The following is an 11,825-nucleotide window of genomic DNA, read 5'->3' on the forward strand; positions in this document are numbered from 1 at the left end:
AAGCGTCTGCCTTCGGCTCAGGTCATGATCCCAGGATCCTGGGATCGAGCCCCGCATCGGGCTCCCTGCTCAGCGGGAAGCCTGCTTCTCCCTCTCCCTCTCCCCCTCCCACACCTCTCTCGCTGTGTCTCTGTCTGTCAAATAAATCAATAAAATCTTTAAAAAAAAAAAAAAAAAAAAAAAACCTAAGCTTAACATTTAAACAATTGTCAAAAGTTACTAAGATGCCAATATTCATGCACAACTAGAAAACATCCTCAATTTATATCAAATGAGAAACATATTATCATTAATGCATTAATATCTCTCAATATTAAATACCAGAAAAAAATTGAAATTATTTTTGGAGAAGATTCATCCTGGCACTGTTAACTTCACAGCAGGCTGACTACTTGGCTCATGTTTCAAACACAATGGAAAAGCAGGTCCACACTGGTGTTAGCATACAAGAGTCAGGTCACTTTGGATAACATTTAATAAAAAAGCAAAGTGCATACAGAGATTTACAACAATTTTAAAAACAAAAAAAATTAGCTCTATTATGGGGTTCAACCATAAACTCAAAAGTCTATGATAAATAGGGCTTCAATGAGCTATGTATAAATAATACTGCAGTTACAGTTATACTGAAAGTTGAGTTATTTGAAATCTTCAAAAAAAATAAATAAATAAAAATGTTCCTGCTAATCCTCAAATGGGCTGGATATAGTCAACATTTCTGTTACGTATGCGGGTTTAATCATTTGTTGTCCAATCATAGCAGCTGCTCCTTACCATTTATCATAAGGACTTTAACTGACGGTCTTCTTCAACTTCTACTCTTTCTGGACCATCCTCGACAATTCCCTTTCTAGAGATTTTTCTGCCATTAACAATTTTAGTAGAAGGTGATATAGATTTGAAGTTACACATCCCACTACCACCAAAGGCCATGTAAGAAAATGAAATGAGGCCCCCATGACCCGGTGAACCAAAGGAAGTAAATCGATTTCTGTATCAATGAAGAAAATCCTCCTCCGAAAGATGGAAACCCACTGAAGGCAGAGAAAAACAACCCATGCCTCAGCACCTGCTTCTGCAAGAATCCCTTTGATTGCCCCCCAAAAAGTCCTCAAATGGGTCTTTGAAGAAGCCGAATGAAAACGGGTCCCTTCCACTTCCACCAAAAACTGCCCTGAAGACGTGGTCTGGGTTGCGGAAGGTGAAGCCAAACTCAAAGGGACTGTCAAAATGACCCACCTCCACCTCCACCTCCATTTAATCCTTCTTTGACATATTTATCATAGATACCCCGTTTTTTAGCATCTGATTACACCTCATACGCCTCAGCTACTTGTCTGGGTTTTCTCTCCACTTCTTGTTTATTCTCAGGATGCCACTTCAGTGCCAGTTTCTGATATGCCTTTTTAACATGCTCCACTGAGGCATCTCGCTGCCCGCGTAGAACTTCAGAGTGATCCAGCCGGTTTAACAGGCTGTGGACTGAGTCTGAGGACAGAACCGTGGGGGGCAAGAGCTGCTGGGGGGCAGGGGCTGCAGGGGAGTTTGGGCGCAGGGGGAAGGAGGGGTGGGGAGAAGACTAGGAACCTCGAGTGGGGGGAGGGGCGGGCTCGGAGGCGCGGCCGACTTGTCCCCTCGGCTTCCGCACGGGGGCGCTGGCGGCGGTGGCGGCGGCTTCTCAGGCTCTCCATTCCCTCCCTTCTCCGACAAACAAGCAGAAAAGTTGTAACTTTCTCATTCATCCCATTCCAAAGAAATAGATGTTTCTCCAATGAACCCACATATAGCTCCATTTATAGGAACAAACTTTTCAAGTAAAAACTTTTGTACACGTGTATTCCATCATCTTTTTTAGTTTGCTGGGTCGTGTTTTCCAGAAAATGAAGAATATTGGAAGAAGTCCCAGAAAGACTGGGGCAGGGCCACTATACGTCATGAATTTTCACGTAGAATTCTACTTTCAAATAGTTTTATTTTCAGCTTTTTAGTTTGGAAAATGTTATTTTCTGAGGGGTGTAACTACGATCTCCAAACAACACCACAATGGGAGATGCATCTTTAATCTGTTTGCAGGTAGGACAATTAACCTCACTGTTAAAAAATATAAATATAGGGGCGGCTGGGTGGCTCAGTCGTTAAGCGTCTGCCTTGGGCTCAGGTCATGATCCCAGGGTCCTGGGATCGAGCCCCACATCGGGCTCCCTGCTCCGCGGGAAGCCTGCTTCTCCCTCTCCCACTCCCCCTGCTTGTGTTCCCTCTCTCGCTGTGTCTCTCTCTGTCAAATAAATAAAAATAAAATATTATAAAATATATATATATTATAAATATATATAAAATATATAAAATTATATAAAAGTCAAACCACTTACCTAAGGCTGGGATGAAAATTATACCCACATAAAATTTTACTCTGTAAAAGAATTGAAATAACAGAAGTGTGGGGGGAAAGGTCAGTATGAGTGTATAGGAATTTTTTGTAGCATGGCGGCCTCTGAGTCCTACAAAACTGGGTTCATAACTCTTAGTTGGCCATTTTCTAGCTGTGTCAACTTGGACTAGGTACTTAACCCCTGAAAAGCCTCAACATCCTCATCAGTAAAAAGGGCTATAAATTAACCTACCCGGCAAGGCCCTCAGGAGGATTAAATGAGATAATCCATGTACAACACTTCACATTGTGCCTGACACATAGGAAGCACTCCATAAACACATGTCATCATCATTTCTGAGACATGGCAATCTGTTCCATAGGCTGCTTGTTATGAATATGTACCCAATGGAGATCATAAGACACCAAAAAGATGGCAACTCCTATGAATTGCATAATGATTTTCAGTGGCAAATCAAGTGCTAATCTGCCCTCTCTATATACCACAGTCTGACCTTGAAAGTGTTTTCCAGACTCTGGTGAAAGTCATAGGAGCTCAGGTCTGCAGTCACAAAAGGAATGTGGCTCTTAAAAGCTTACGACAGACCACAGATATGGGGCAGTTAACTTATCAAGAGGAAATGGGCTCTGGTTTTCTTTGCAGGCCTCAGATCCAGGAGCTGCAAAGTTGAGTCACCAGCTTGCTATCTGACCCCAGGCCAGCCACTTAACCTCTCCCTGACCCCATTTCCTTACTTAAAATCAACTCTCTGCTCATGTTCCGTTCAAGTCATTATCTCCACCCACAAAAATTGGTTGTGACTAAGGTGTCCCGAAGATTTTGAAAATTAATTATTCAGTGACTTGGGTTTACAAAATAGAACTGTGAAAGGTTGGGAAATGAATAAGTCCAGCTCTGCTTTTTGGTGTTTTGGTATTATTTTAAGAGTTCTCTTCCTGGAACAAAATCACCAACCCAGACAATAAGCTTTGTCTGACACTGTGACCCTAGTTGCTGATGAAGTTTTCTTGTGTTGGTATTTCTGGGAGTGACAGAATGGAAGAGAACAGGAGCCCCTTTGTCAGAAGGTAGTCAAGAGGGAAATAAATTTTCGTTATTTAAAGAGAATTTAGGACAAGTGAGGCAGTGTCATTTGTTAAAGAACTAGACCAGCAGCTTGGATTATTGGGTTTTACACTCAGCCTCTGTCTCTCTACTTAACCTAGGACAATTTAAACAACTATGGATAACCATAGGAGTAGTGCCGGAACTAAGAAGCTCTCCCAACTACCAATTTACACAAAATAAATGTACATTCACACCCCTCAGTACTCACTGAAACAAATGCCTCACCTTCCTGGGGTCTACTGTGAACACCTTGAATACAAAGGTATATTGTGTCTGTTTTTTTTGTCCTCGCTCACACAATGACTAGCTCTAGAAATATTGCTGACAAAAGCAGTGATGAGGAAGTGTCTAAAGTGTCAAATCTAAAAGTAACTGAAGTTTACTCTGTCAGAGTTTTTTAAACATCAACCATATTCCAAAAAAAATGTCTGAAATATTCTACACCTTTTCCTGCTTTCTTGCTGACTTGACGTCAGCCATATCACCATTAATTGACTTCCTGGCCTGCAATAATTTTTTCTGTTTCCTTACTTGCTAACAGAAGCAGCCCTTCCTGCTTCTAATTTGGTCCTTTTAAGCTACTGAGAAATCAAATTAACAAGGCGTATCAGTTCAAGTTAGGTTCAGCTGTGAGTAACAGAAACCCAACTGTACTAGCTTAAATGCAAGAGGCATATTTGCTTGTGTAAAGAAGTGTAGAGGGAAGCAGGGCGCCTGGATGGCTCAGTCCGGTAGGCATCTGACTCTTGATTTAGGCTCAGGTCATGATCTCAGGGTAGTGAGATTGAGCCCCATCTCGGGCTCCACACTGAGTGTGGAGCCTGCTTAAGATTCTCTCTTTCTCTCTCCCCCCGGCCCCCCTCCCCTGTTGCTCGCACTCTGTCAATCTCTCTCTCGCTCAAAAAAAGAAGTGTAGATGTAAGCAATCCAGGTAGGAGGACTCCAGACCACCTTCTGAGGCCTTCTGTCTTTACTCTGTTCTATGTGACTTGTCATAGTCTAGGAAAGCTTTTGGAGCTCTAACCATTACAGCTCCCTTGCAAGCAGCAGAAAGAAGGAAGGAAATAATAACAAAAAGGTATAACTCTCCTCTTTTTACTGAACTGTTCTGAAAGTCCTACCAACATTTTTATGACACTTTATGCACCAAAACTTAGCCACACTGACTCCACCTAGCTAAAAGGGAAGCACGATTCTCCAAACCAGTATATTACATATATATTCAAAGGCTCTAAAGGCTGTTTGTTTACTTTATTATTTCCCTGTTCTCAAGATGTAAAGATTGCTAGAAATCTTGCCTTTTGATAGGCAGCAATTGTCCTGAATTATCAGGAAGGGAGCATTACATGTAGGGTGTTATCACTGTGCTCCAGTGCTGGGTGACATTTGGAAAGCAGACAAGATCTCATCTTCTTTGTAAATTCTAAGGCCATGTTTTACAATCTCTTAAAATCCATGCCTTCCTTTAAAAACATAAAAATCATATGCCTTCTTTTATTGTTATTTGAAAAAATTAAATGAGATATTATGATTCAAACTTTGCAAACACTCACATACACCAATGGAGATTCTGAATTCACACCTGCCACACTACCACCACCTGCTTTGAGACTCACTGTTCCAAGGCAATGTCAAGCAAAGGATAGACACAAAGTGTTGGTAGATGGTCTCACAAGAGGCTTGGGTTGAAGGCAGTCATGTCTCTGGATCCAGGTCTGATTATTTGGCCTGCTGATTTATTGGCCACCAAATTGGAGAGGTAAACTGGAGATCTGATCCAAATTAACTGTAGTACTTTATGGACTAAAACAGAGACATGAAGGCTAATGAGACCACTAAGTAGATAATGCACTTCAACCAAATGCAAGGAGATGTCATATTTAATGGAGAAGAGGATTGTGAGAAAGCATATTTAGAGCTTCCAAGTACATGGAGATGGCTTCTTGCATTTTGGGGACCCAGTAACTCATTGAATGAATGAATGAATGAATGGGCATCATACGCTGGTAGGCACAGACCAGGAGATGAGGAGAGTGGGATGGTCAGATGAAAGGAACATCAAATAGTTTGGTGGTTTCCAACCAGTAAACAGAAGATCCCAGAGGGGGCCTAGTCACTACTGCAAATGTCTTCAACCCCTTATGTGCAATAGCAATAAGCACATTTCTGTAGATTGAAAAAGAAAAGTATAATCCCCACCTTGGTGATGGGGTGGTACAGTGTGTCAGAATATACCCTAGAGTCCACAAAGCTACTACAAGGAGATTTCACGAAAGAAAATCTTCTCAATCTCCCAAATGCTCAGAATCTGGTAGGGAAAGGACAGCTTCAGGTTTCTAGCTCTGTGGAGCATCTCCTTTGTATAATGCTTTCTGAAGGTTTCCACCAAAGTAGCCCTTGAAGACTGAGATGAGAGTTTACCAGAGCCTGAAAGGTCTTCTAGCACATCCCAAAGAAGTGCCCAGCATAAAGCTTGGAACTTCTTTGAAGTTGTCCCTTAAACATGCATGTAAATTGTATTCTATCCAATAGATAGTATTTGTTTTCATTTTCTAACTTTCACTGACATTAAATCATGATTGCCATATTCTCCATCTTATACATAACTCATTACACATAGCTCATTTTAAAAACTGAAAATCTGACCTGCAAATAACCCAGGGGGCTACTGTGCTTAACCTTGCCTGAATGTTTTCGTCTGCCACTTAGATAATTTTTAATAGGGTTAAAAAATGCGCAGCCCTTGGGTGTTTCTAAATTATATTCTGCCATCACATTTAGCTGGGTCTCCCCTCACTTCACCAGCTGAGGATGGAGATAGGGAAGATTGTAAGCTGTCAGATGATAGCAATCACCCAAAGGGAATGGAGAAAGGGATTTTATGGACTAGCATTTCTGAAAGATCACTGACACGAAACCAGAACTATGTCTTTCAAACACAAGTAATGTAGGAACTTCTTTCAGAGGAAAATAACCCATAATTTTAAGTGCAGACCTAACCATTTTGACTTAAATGGCCTCTATCAGAAAGCTACCAAATGTAAATAATAATAGCATAAAACTTGGTAGTATTTCTGTGTATGTTCTTACACAACTACATAACCAAAACAAAATTACATATTAAATAAAGGCAGAACCAACAAATTAACAGTTTTAATTTTATGTAACCTACAATGTTGTATAGAAAATAAATCTTTCAGTGTGAATAAGATTCTGTTTATTACATTTGATTTTTTTATGTAATAAAAACTTGAGCACAGAAGTTGCAGAATGTTAGTTATAAATTAGTCATCCAGATGACCAAGAATATGCTTAAAATTTAATTATCATCAAAGTGAATGAAAAATATATTTTTAAAGAATTCTGCATTCTTTTTTTAAAAAAGATTTTATTTATTCGACAGAGAGAGAGAGCACAAGCAGAGGGAGAAGAAGGAAGAGGGAGAGGGAGAAGCAGGCTCCCCACTGAGCAGGGAGCCCAATGTGGGGCCCGATCCCAGGACCCCAGGATCATAACCTGAGCCAAAGGCAGACGCTTACCCAACTGAGCCACCCAGGCACCTGAATGGAAAATATTTTAATTATCGTAGAAAATACCCAGCCTTCTAAGAGTACATCCATACACTAGCACTCCTCCATGCCAAGTTTAGATGCATTCATTTAGTGGAAAGAATAAAGAGATATAAATATAATGAGAGTTCTTAGCATGCTGCATTGTTCTATCTGTTTCTGTGCCTGTCTCCAGCACTAAAGAGAGTGTTTCAGAAAGAAATGCACAGTCTGGCTCATTAGCATCTTCCTAAGTCCTAGTACAGTGCCTGACACATAGAAGGCCCTAAAAATATATTTATTGAGTGAATGAATACATTTCCTAGAATTCTACAGAAGGGTTTCAATCTAGGTGCTGATCAACAGAGTAAGGAAAAACTGTCCTAAAAGTCAATGGAAGGTGTGCAGTGATAAAACTTTGGATATCATTAATAGACTTATCTCTCCCTGGGAGGATGATCACAGCAGCTGATGGGATGTAGAGGTCTGGGAAATGACTAGAGTTAATCATGTTGCCAAAAGCTTTGGAGGAAATTGTGGTTCCTGAAGCCTGAGGCTAGAAGCCTGTGGTTCCTGAAGCCTGAGGTGATGAGATTGGTTTATATTTTACTTTCTTAAAAAGCTCTTTCTAGAACCCAAGGAGATAAATAGGTATATCTGCTAAATAATTTTCAATTTATGTCAATGTTAAACTCAAAAGGGAGGTGGAACCAGTCATTTAAACCCATCTTTAGGGGCACCTGGGTGGCTCAGTTGTTAAATCATCTGCCTTCGGCTCAAGTCATGATCCCAGGATGCTGGGATCAAGCCCCTCATTGGGCTCCCTGCTCGGCGGGGAGCCTGCTTCTCCCTCTCCCATTACCCCTGCTTGTGTTCCCTCTCTCTGTGTGTCTCTCTCTGTCAAATAAATGAATAAAATTTTTAAAAATAAATAAATCCATCTTTAAGTAGTAATAACATAATTGTGAAATATGATGATCACATGATACTAATTTCATTTTCCTGCCACTTGAAGAGAAGCTGGGAAAGGCATTCATTAACCAGGATAGCCAAATTTCTTTTCTTTCTTTCTTTTTTTTGGGGGGGAGGGGAGGAGGTGGATTAAATTTCTTAAACATAAAAATAGTCTTTTATTTTCCTAGGTATGAATTATAAAAGAAAGTAAGTGAAATGATAAAAAAAATCTTCTTTTAAATGAGGCAGAAGATAAGTTTTGGTGTGCACAAAAAAAAAATCAGAATTCAATGTGTAATTTCCAATCTTTTCCCCCACTCCTAGGAAGATAAACAGACATATTTTCTCTCTGCAAAGGCCTAACAACTGATAACACTACTTGTTTTACGCATCCTAAGGGACAGGTGTGACAAGAGAGAAGGATCATATGATCTGGTAAGAATGGAGGAAATTACATAAAAACACTTTCTTTGTGTAATTTAAGATACAAAGGAAAATTTGTTTTAACTAGAAGCTTTCATATTGAGAGTTTATAACTTAAATATTACTTTCTCTTCATGTTTACTTGTTCAAACTCCCTTTTTTAATCTTAAAATATAACCTAATTTCAATGGTATGTTTTTGAAGTGGAAATTCATAGCTCTAGAATGGAATCTACAAACATAATGTGTTTGTTTTTTTTTTTTTTTTAATTCATTAGTTAACATATAGTGTATTATTAGTTTCAGAGGTAGAATTTAGTGATTCATTAGTTGCATATAATACCCAGTGCTCATTACATCAAGTGCCCTCCTTAATGCCCATCACCCAGTTACCCCATCCCCCCACCCACCTCTCCTCCAGCAACCCTGAGTTTGTTTCCTGGAGTTCAGCATCTCTTATGGTTTGCCTCCCTCTCAATTTTCATCTTATTTTATTTTTCCTTCCCTTCCCCTATGTTCATCTGTTTTGTTTCTTAAATTTCACATGAGTGAAATCATATGGTATTTGTCTTTATCTGACTGACTTATTTCCCTTAGCATAATATATTCTAGTTCCATCCATGTCATTGCAAATGGCAAGATTTCATTATTTTTGATGGCTGAGTAATATTCCACTATAGATCACCTCTTCTTTATCCATTCATCTGTCGATGGACATCTAGGCTCTTTCCGTAGTTTGGCTGTTGTGGACATTGCTGCTATAAACATTGCAGTGCATGTGCCCCTTCGAATCACTATGTTTTTATCCTTTGGATGAATACCTAGTAGTGCAATTGCTGAGTCAGAGGGTAGCTCTATTCTTCACTCTTTGGGGAACCTCCATACTGTTTCCCAGAGTGGCTGCACCAGCTTGCATTCCCACCAACAGTGTAAGAGGGTTCCCCTTTCTCCGCATCCTCACCAACATCTGTTGTTTCCTGAGTTGTTACTTTTAGCCATTCTGACAGGTGTGAAGTGGTATCTCCATTTGTATTTCCCTGATGCCAAGTGATGTTGAGCATTTTTTCATGTGTCTGTTGGCCATTTGTATGTCTTCTTTGGAGAAGTGTCTATTCATGTCTTCTGCCCATTTCTTGACTGGATTATTTGTTTTTTGGGTGTTGAGTTTGATAAGTTCTTTATAGATTTTGGATACTATAAACATAATGTTTTTGCTGGGTTGCTACTTGATCAATCAAAAGTTGTTTGGGGTCCTTACCACGTGACTAACATGTTCTTATATATATATTCCTTCATTCTGAAATTTTTACTTTTAATTTAACATTTTTTTTAATTTTTTTTTTAATTTTTTTATTGTTATGTTAATCACCATACATTACATCATTCGTTTTTGATGTAGTGTTCCATGATTCATTGTTTGTGCATAACACCCAGTGCTCCATGCAGAACGTGCCCTCTTTAATACCCATCACCAGGCTAACCCATCCTCCCACCCCCCTCCCCTCTAGAACCCTCAGTTTGTTTTTCAGAGTCCATCGTCTCTCATGGTTTGTCTCCCCCTCCGATTCCCCCCCTTCATTCTTCCCCTCCTGCTATCTTCTTCTTTTTTTTTTTTTCCTTAACATATATTGCATTATTTGTTTCAGAGGTACAGACCTGAGATTCAACAGTCTTGCACAATTCACAGCGCTTACCAGAGGACATACCCTCCCCAGTGTCTATCTTAATTTAACATTTTAATACAGTATTACTTATAAGTTCCCTCACATCCTTGAAGGAATAATGTGGTGGGTGGGTGGATGGATGATGGATGAAAGCATGCACAGATGGATGGGCGGACAGCTGGACAAATGGGTAAATGGATATACAGAGAAATAAAATGCTATTAGCACATGATCAGTAAAGATTGTAAGACAACATATAAAACAGCACAAAGTGTGCAATACAGATTCTGGTGCTGCAGAAATCAGGAGAGTTGATAACTGATGGGACTGATAGAAAAATGTTCTATGTCTTTTAGTCTCACACACGCCAAAAAACTCCAACACCACATGGAACCCCCAGATGTTTCTTTTTTCTGTTAAAGCTACACTCACGACTGGGGGAAAATCATATGGTGTCTCTCCCCTTCCTCTCAGCAAAGTTTCCAATTTTTATAGCTTTCTTCTTGGTCTCTAGTCTTCTTCTTTCTCACTCTCAGAAGACTGCACTCCTACTTCCCACAGAAATGTGTAGAAATCAGATATGAATTTCCTCAACCTCTTTGTTGTCAAATCCAATGAATACATTTTGGTCCTTGACTTGCTTGACCTCTCTGAGGCCTCTGACATGACCAAGGCTTGTGTCTTCGTGAAACACTCCTTTCTTGGCAACCATGAAGTTCCCCTTGCCTGAATTCTCTTACCTGTCTGGCTCTTCCTCCTCAGGTCCTTTCATGGGTTCTTCTTCATCAGTTTAGAGTTGCTATTTATAATAGTTAGCAATTGCAACAATAATGGTGCCTAACAAAAAGCCATTCCCAAATTCAGGTGTTTACAGTGACAAGCATTTATTTTCACCCTCTCAAGTCTGCAGCTGAACTGCAGTTCAGTCAGACTAGGGTGGGCTCTCTGCTTCAGACTGTGTGTCAGCTGGACTTGACTCTGAGTTGCAAGTCAGGCTCAACCTGGGGGCCAGTCTGCCTGTTTTTATTCTGGGGCCAGTCTGAAGGGACAGTGGCAACTGAGGGCATGTTTCTCTCACAGAAGATCACCAGAACATAAGAGGGAAGCTCAATGGCACACGTACATTTTATTTTTTTTTTAAAGATTTTATTTATTTATTTGACAGAGAGAGACGGCAAGAGAGGGAACACAAGCAGGGGGAGTGGGAGAGGGAGAAGCAGGCTTCCCGCAGAGCAGGGAGCCCGATGTGGGGCTCGATCCTGGGACCCTGGGATCATGACCTGAGCTGAAGGCAGACGCTTAACGACTGAGCCACCCAGGTGCCCCGGCACACGTACATTTTAAATACTGCTCATATCATGTCCACTAACATTCCATTAGCCAAAGCAAGTCACAGAGTCCTGCCCAATGTCAAGGTATGGGTGTTTCATATATCCTCCATGAGCCCACTGCAAGGATGTGGATATATAATGGAATTAGGAGGAAGTAAGTAATTCAGAATAATCATTCAATTTTGTTTCCCAGGGTTCTTTCCTCATCCCCTTTCCCTTCTCATCTCTTCTTGGGTTCTTACCCTTTCTCATTACATGTTAACAATCCCCTCCCTAATCTATAGCTTCAATCCAGATTTTTCTGCCAATCTCCAGATCTATATAACCAGTTGCCAAATCTCTGGTTGGAATTACGACAGGCCTCTGAAATGCAAGATAAAAGGAAAACTTCAGGAACTACATGTCTTAT

General features: G+C 40.3%; 1 pseudogene; it reads right to left on the reverse strand.

The window, feature by feature from the left end:
- Nucleotides 1–780: 780 nt before the first annotated feature.
- Nucleotides 781–10,857, reverse strand: LOC116642638 (annotated as a pseudogene).
- Between the last annotated feature and the right edge of the window lie 968 nt (nt 10,858–11,825).

This window comes from Phoca vitulina, unplaced genomic scaffold, assembly GCF_004348235.1.
Source record: "Phoca vitulina isolate PV1807 unplaced genomic scaffold, GSC_HSeal_1.0 scaffold23, whole genome shotgun sequence".
NCBI classification, from domain to species: Eukaryota; Metazoa; Chordata; class Mammalia; order Carnivora; family Phocidae; genus Phoca; species Phoca vitulina.